Here is an 8,692-nt window from a genome sequence, read left to right on the forward strand (position 1 = left end):
ACTCTGGCAAAGACCCCTGGCTCCACCACAAACCCCCGCCGACCCTCGCTTAACTCCGGCAAAGACCCCTGGCTCCATCGGACAGGCAACTCATTCTAGCCATGACCGTTGCATGTCTTGGATTGACGCCTGACTAAACCAGGACCCTGAAACTTGCCTTGATCCACTCGGCTCATTTTTGGCTATGAAACAAGGGATGAGAACGTTTCCTTCCGGAAAGCCAATATTTTCCGGTCGAACAAACTAACTCAGGCTATTCGCGGCGTGTCTGATCTGGGCATTGAAAGCCCGGTAAATGGCTCTCATCCTTAAAACAAAAACTCTCCTCAGACAAAGGCCATCTTCAGAACTACCGAATTCTGCAGAAAAATGTTGGTGTCTCGCTCCATCCCGCGCAGAACACTACCAAGGGGATAATCTTCCCTCCTCAAATGCAAGTTATGGCCGGGGCAAAATTATTGATGGGCTTCGCGCAAAGACGGTTTGTTACGTCCTCGTCTGACAACCTTCGGAGGTGGCCAAAGTGGTGACACCAGTCTGCTCGTCCTCACTTCCCAAACAAATCCACTGCCGGAAGCTCTCCTTGCTGGCCATCCTCGCTTCTCTGCCCGATTTTTCATTCCGAACCCAATCCGCTCCTGCGAGTGGCAACGGCTCGGTCATGGGAGCTAAATATGCAGAGAGTGCTCGCTGTCAGAAGTGTGTATACTGTGCATAATGTATACAAGAGCTGTGCAACCTTGGGTATCTATAGATGTGCAACGCACTATTTCCAACCAAAGAAAAAACGGTGTAGTGGTCACCTAGACCCGGTTAGGGCTTCACACCTTTCATTTGGATGGTATATGAATTTGATCTAAGTTGGCCTCAGATGACCTCTAGGACACCCTAGATTGTGCTTTTGTGTCTGGAATAGTTTGTTCCACAGCTACACCCTGTACATAACGTGGTCAAAAGCACATTGTGAAGAAAGCAAAAAAGTATCGTTCTTTTGGGCTACTGGTAGACCAATTTTGAACGGTGACCTGATCTGAACTGGCCCTTGTAGGGGAAAAAATGGTCGCATGGACACCCCACAGTCTTAACACTTACTTATGTGCCCTCAAGATCCGTCTTGACGTGTTAACATGTGTTTTAACTGCATCTACCAGAACGACCTTTTTTACTTCGTGGCCTCTGGTGACCACACGTTTGACCTAGGTTAAAGAACGCAGTGTGCACCCTTCATGATTTGACGAGACCTTCACAACGGCATAATTTGCTTTTCTTACACGACGTCTGGAAATTGGAGATTCAAGGGGAAGTGAACTTCCTTCTTCCCCCCTCCAGTCCCCCCCCCCCCCATCCCGCCCGGGCGCGGCTGTCTGAGACCCCGGCCGGGCGCATGCTAAATCTCATCGGCAAATTTTGAATGCATGTGAACTATAATTTTCTCAAGTTCATGTCTGTGACCTTATTTTATCGAGACGGAGAGCATAAGATCATGCTCATTGTAAACATAATAGCATGCTCATAATTTATTCGACGTTCTGTTAATGACAAACTTGCACACGTTCTGCGAAGTTAAAGATAGCTGGCGCGAAGACGAACGTGACCTTTGTTTTACCTGTGTCTGACAAGTTAAGTTTCCCAAATATTAGGACTGGGCTGAATGGTGAAATACTGACAGAACTTCCCGAAATAAATGCACCCATAAACGTGCTTTTGCACAGCTTCAGTCTATTCTCTCGAAACATAGGAGTGAAGCAAAACAAAAAGTGCGGCTGGAGACCCATGAACCGAATCGGAAACATCACTCTCTGGTCGTGAATGTGACAGCATAAACATACCTCATCAATGATCTGCTTTCATGCTTTCCCAAACGCCTGATATATTTTTTCCCTAATAATACGCTCAACATCCCACCAAATCATCATAAATTCATGCAACCTACCAGAGTAACGCATTCACCTGCTATTTCATGAGATTCTTCGCCATAAGGCTATGCCTTGCACATCCCATGGCCAGTCCGTAGGTCAAAAAGTAAATATACACGCACTGTCTTTTGTTGAACGATTATTTTACCTTTGCATAATTCATGCAAAATTGGTTTGCCAGTATAGCATTTATCACTATCATGTGACGTCCAGAGAAGGCAATTTTGTGGTGACGCGTAAAAATTGTCAACTCATACACCCCTCAGTTTTGCGAGATTTCAGCAAGAGTGAATTGCCCATTGGTAGCCCCAAATCAACAAAGGGGGAGGCAAGTTAACATTGCAGAGGCCAGGTTCCTCACACGGGAGCAAGTAACACCTCAGCCTATAATCTTTGCTAATGTGTAGCAGCTAAGTCGCTTGGTACCTACGCACATAGTATCCACTCACTTATCCAGGGATGAAGGGAATTGATGAAAGGACGTCATTGATTGTTTGTTGCGAATCACATGCAGTCTAAGCCAATCGCCCCAGCTAACTTTCACGCGTGCACGCAACAGTCACAACCCTTGATCACAACAAAGGCGGGGACAACACTCGAACCTAGGCGATGGAAACACCAATTGATCCAAGGCCGTTAATTAAATGCAGGGCTCAAAGGCCGTAACCGGTGCACCGGGGTACAATTGTACCCTGAACGGCGGCCGAACGGCACACATGGGCGTGATTTCAGGGGACGGTAGAAGTGCGCTTTCTGAAGATGAATCTTCAGTTTGCCTGGTTTGGACGTCCGTAGCATTACTCCAAGACCTACCAGTCGTGCCCCACAATCTTTATCTCGCGTCTTGAGGCCCATAGAGGTCTAGTCAAAGAGATACAGTGAGAAACCAAGATCCCGGGCCTTGTTTTGTCGAAAGAACCGGTGGGAACAAGGATCCAGAGTCTTGTGTTGTCGAAATAACCAGTGGAAACCAGGATCCGGAATCTCGTTTTGTAGAAAGAACCAGTGGGATCCAGGAACCAATGTTAGGAACCAGGCACATGTCTGGTTCTGACTCATTCCTTTCTCCACATCGGTTTTCGGCTTGTCAATTTGTTGTCACAAAAGCACGGTGCTAATAACCAGTGCACTGTGCTATTAACTTTTGAACATCAGAATATTCATCACAAGGAGCACTAATGTCCGTCAAACAGTCATGACCCCCCAAGGTCACCATTCAAGGTCCACGTGATTCGAAGTGCGGAGAACTCAATATCACCCCAAAATCACCGGCTGATTTAAAACTACCCAGGACCAGAATAATCACCACAGAAAAAAACGGCGTCCGTCAAAAGGTCTTGACCCATCAAGGTCACCCTTCAACATCAGTTATGAGGCTCAAAGGACGGGAACTCTTCGTCACCAAAAAAATTACTGGCCGATTTGAAATTGTAAGCATCAAAAACATTTACAAAGCGCAAGTGCTAGCGTCTGTCAAAAATGTCCTGAGCGTTCAAAGTGACCGTTCAGCATCAAACGCGGGGCTCAAAGGACGAAAAACTCAATATCTTGAAGAAAGTCCCGGTCCATTTTAAACTTGTAAAAGTCAAATATTTACCACAGAAAGACCTAAGCGTCCGTCAAAAAGTCCTGATTTCTTAAGGTAGATCTGCAAAGTCAAACGCGGGCTTAAAGGACCGGGAAATGCATATAGCCGAAAAAATTACCGGCCATTTTAACTTTCCAAAGCACCAAAATGTACACTACAGAATAACTACAGTTCGTCAAACTTGTCCCCGTTTGTTGAACCCGCGTTTGACCTTGAAGAATGACCTTGAGAGGTCAGGACTTTATAACAGACGCTTAGTTCTTTCTCTGGTAATATTCTGACACTTGCAAGTTTAAAATTAGCCGGTTATTTTTTATGATATTTGGTTCCCTGTTCTTTGAGGCAGCGTTTGACCTTGAAGGGTGACAATGAGAGGTCAGGACTTTGTAACGGACGCTGGTTCTTTCTCAAGTGAATATTCTGATATTTGCAAGTTTAAATCGGCGGGCAATTTTTGGTGATATGGAGTTCCTCGTCTCTTAAGCCCGCATTTGACCTTGAAGGGTGACTTTTAGAGGCTCAGGAATTTTTGACGGACGCTAGCTCTTGCACATGTGAATATTTTGATGTCTGCAGCTTGCAAATCGGCCGGTCATTTTCTGGTGATTTTGAGTTCCCTGTCCTTTGGCCCGGCTTTTGGCCACGAAGATCGCATGATATTGCAAAATAATGGTCATTTCCGTGCCATAGTTCACCTTGAGACCTTTTTTAAAAGAAATTGGAACTCGTTGCTGAATAAATCGTTGAATTAATGGCGAACTTCATGGACATACAGCTGTCTGCCCTGTGTACTTCCAAAGAACAGGGAGACGTGACAGAGCAAGGCAGGCAAAGCAGGATATGCAGCACATCTAGCCCAGAGCAGCACACCGGCCAGGTCGGGACCGACAACAGGGCAGAACGAAGGACAAGACAGGAGATGACGGAACAGGACATAGCGGAGGGGAGCGACGGACATTACAAATAAACATACAAGACGCAGTTCGGGATTGGAGAAAGAAGAACACGTCATGCTATTCGATTCATCAGGATTTGCGAGCTATCATTTGAAGCATGCGATGTCTTTCAGCACAAGACAATGTTAATGGAATTCAAAAGCTAGGGTGCGAGTGCCTAAAAGTGCAAATCAATTCAGTAACGTTAGATCCAAAATTTGCTTCTTCTAAAAATATTGCTGAAAGTCCAATAAGGATTCATGCCAAAAATAATTAAGTACCAACTGTTTCAAAACGACTATTTTAGATTGGTTGCCGCCACATGCGTTCGAACATTTCCACAAAAACCTTTTGAATGTCCAAGTACTCCGCATGCGCTCATGGATATCGAACCCTGATGTCGAAGAAGTCATTGAATAGTGATCGTTCTAACTAGGTGGGGGGGGGGGGGGGGGGGGGGGGGGCGGACTGCTAGGAACACAACATTGATACAATAACTGGCTCGTCCGGATTTGAATCCGGGACCCTCTCGCACCCGAAGCGAGAATCATATACCCCTAGACCACGACCGACAAAACACAATGTAACTCCTGGTTGCGAGCCGTGTTATTACTTTCACATCGCGAGTCGACAGTTCCGGACCCACTTTCCGCACCCACTACCGTCTCACTAGCCCGTAACGTAAGGCACTGGTTATTAGTGCGGGTCATTTGTGTAAACAACTTGGTAAACTGAAAACCAGTGCAGAAAAAGGACTGAGACAGGGCAGGGCCGGAAGAACCACCATGGGGTGGTAGCCCACGGTGGACCAACGTGGAGGACAAAACGAAAAGGGGTGGGCACGGCAGATAAAAAAGGAGGGATATCGGGCAGATGATTCTGAGCAAAGGGCAGAGATCCAAGACTGGGGGCAGAATCGGAGAGAGAGGGCAGCGGACGAGAGGGAGGCAAAGTACAGAAAGCAGATCAGAGATCCGTTTTGTCTTGCATGCCGTGCCACACAAATGCCACGGCACGGTCGCGCCAATGAGGCTGGAAGGTTGCATTTGGTTTACTTTTGCAGCACATTAAACATTCATACCGATTTACCTAGTTAACCAGCCATCTCTCTTAAGTTGCGTTATCTTTTTCGTTTGCTCATTGGCCATCGCTTAGTGTTACAACCACAAGGCCGACGCCGCACGGCCTGGAGACTGCAACGTCGGGCGTCGAGACTGTTGTTGCTATGACTTGCGAGCGCGCGTGTTCAAGACCATATTGCGTAGTTTTCTAACCAGTAATTAGTTCTGACGGGATTTTGAGCATTTTAATACGAACATGGCTTAGCCATGTTAATACAAATTAGGAACCCCATTTCATTTGCAATCTACGATCAGAAAGAACTTAACATCTCTGGAGAACACAGAAAAACACGGAGCTGGAGTCTATGTGACAATTATTGGACTACCTGCGGATATCAGGGAGATTGTTGCGTCAATGAGGGTTCCTGTGCTGATCCGGGGCTAAATGTACGGGTCAAAAGGCCTCCTGGGCCAGGGATGGGAACAATGCGATATTATATATCCTTCTAATGGCCTCCGGAACGACCAAGAGATCCCGCCCCGTGTCACCAGAATGATAGCCAGAAGGCACTTCGCGATGGGACGAAGTGGCCTTTTAGCCCTGACCGGAAACGGTCCAGGGCTGAAGGTGATCCCTTGGTGTTCAACTCAAGAGGCCCCTTGCCCGGAAGGAAATAAGGGGTCCCATTATTGTTGAGTAAATTGGGGGTCTCATTATTGCTGAATAGGCTGGGTAGAAATGAGCTTCAAAAAACGAGCGGGGTCATGCGAGGTTTGCCTGAGAGCAGTCATTTTTCAGAATGTATTATTGAAACAAATTACATAAAGAGGCTTGAACATGCCCGCCCGCAACCTCGAGAGCAAGAACAAGGATGGTCTGGGTTGCACGTTCCGTAAAACCGAAAAGTTTCGGCCGCTGCAAGTGCCACCATACGGCGGGCGCCGTGTTAATCTGTTTTCTAGATAGATAACTGGCTGCAAAACGCGAAAAATAGATATTCCATATTTACTCTTCCAGTTCAACCACCAGACTCCAGCCCCACTTCGCGGTGCTTTAAGGGCCAATCCGTTTTTATGAGTCAAAAAATTGCATACGTGAAAAATGCCCTCAGACTGCCCGCTAAATGTAAGATCTGATGTCATGAAGAAGTTACAAGGATGCTGTTTTCAGAAGCGTCGTCATTTTCGTTCACCCGTTGGCCACAACATAGTGATGGCTGGTGAGCTGGCCCTTGCGCGGACCCGGTGGAGACTGCAACGCCTGGCATCGAGGCTTGTGTTTCTAAGATTTTCGAGTGCGCTTGCTCAAAATTACGTCACATGACTTATACTACCAGTCGAGATAAGTGTCTAAAGATCATAATTTCAGAAGCATCGTCATTTTCGTCCACCGGTCGGCAACGGCTAAGAGTTAGCTACTGGGCCAACGCTCGGCGGACAACGGAGACTGCAACGCCTAGTGTCGAGGTTTTTATTGCTAAGATTTGCGAGCGCGCATGTTAAAAACACGTTGCATAAATTGCATCACCAATCGATTCGGACTGAATGGTGAATATTTTCAGGCAAACATGGCTCAGCCATGTTAATACACATTGTTGACCACTCATTCTGCAATCAAATTTTCATCCTCAAATTTGGATCAAACATATCGGTCTACAACCTAGCTTCACAACGTTCTCAATGCCTGTGGAACACAGATAAAAAAATCTGACAAAGCTTCTGAATGTTATCGGCTTAGAAAGAGCCAACTGACCATTGTAAATTAAGAAGGGCGATGATTTATTCCAAGCAGTCGTTCAACACCTGATTTCTGCAGTTTATTGACCTCAAACTACAAACAGAATTGAGCTCACGGTAGCTCCTGGTTTCTGTTCTGGTTGCGATGCAAAAACAACAATAAAACAAAGAAAACCCTGTCACTTGTTAACAAGCAAGCTTTATCCGGGGATTTTGGGGGATCACCATAAGATGGGCTTTTGTCAACCTTGTGTTCCCCCTTGGCAAGGCCCTGGCAACGCCCCTGCCTACACACAAAAGCAGATCAAGTCGTATACGTTGCATGATGGGCAATGAAGTGTCTTTTGGGTCAATTCAAACCTAAGGCAAACAGCTTCCCGGAAGCTTTGTTTCTGCGATGGTGTGGTGTAAGGGAAGGTAATTCGGAAAAAAATGCTGTTGCAGGTGTCCAACACATGTTTCATACACCATGCAGTAGCAACGCTCATCCAAAAGTATGCAACAAAGAGGTCATGCGATCAGTTCGCGGTCAGTCATGCGGGAGACATCCGGGCCAGGGCAGTGGCCACCGGCGGCGGACACGAGCAGGGCCCAGGTAAAGAACATATGACAGATGGGCCTTATTATGTGGCTTGTTTCTTAAAAGAGAACTCCAGTCTTATGGATTCTGTCACATTGCTTTCTGGTAGTTTCAAGCTCCCGAATTTGTTTCCGCCTAAAATGCTGCTACAAGTCTTAACTCTTGAAAAGCAGCCAGCGAAATAAAGGCGCATGAAAAATCTGTCGCACTGTGAGCCATCGATTCACATTCCAAATTCTCATCAACCTATGTCCAGGCCGCATTTGGGCATCTACACTGTGGAGGCAGATGCTTCCTCAATGACCCAAAATGCCTACTCGCTCGTGGAATTTCCGCCTCCCCAGGAAAGACAACGTTAAAATGGAGGAATAATCTTGGAAAGCTGGATGGCCTTCTTTGCCAACTGACTGGATCATTCGAATAGGCAATATCGTGCACAGTGAGAACAGATCCAGATGCATAGCTAGCATAGCAGCCATGACATTTGAATAAAGAGCGATAACAACCTGCATCCCTAACCCCCCCCCCCCCCTCCACCCGGTCATCGGGCTCGCTTTCCAGAAAAAGTTGCTGAAGTACACCCTGAGCTTGCCCCTACCCCACTTTTTGAAGCGTTCCTACGCCTATGCGAGTCCAGCATCTGTCCCCCTAAACCACGGAGACGGCTTCGTTCCATGCTTTCTGTCCTGTCTCCTCCTCTGTGATAACCTACCCCTGTTCTGCACTGTCATTTACTGAGCCCTGAACTCTCTGTCTTTTCCTGCCCCCGTTCGTTTAGTCCTCCGTCCTGTTCTGTCCTCTGTCCTGCTCTGTTTTGTTCTACTCTGTATCGTGTCTTCTGTGGTACTCTGAGCATAGGGAACAGCACACAACGT

Source organism: Pollicipes pollicipes, unplaced genomic scaffold (genome assembly GCF_011947565.3).
Source record: "Pollicipes pollicipes isolate AB1234 unplaced genomic scaffold, Ppol_2.1 Scaffold_6138;HRSCAF=7277_pilon_pilon_pilon, whole genome shotgun sequence".
Lineage (NCBI taxonomy): Eukaryota > Metazoa > Arthropoda > Thecostraca > Pollicipedomorpha > Pollicipedidae > Pollicipes > Pollicipes pollicipes.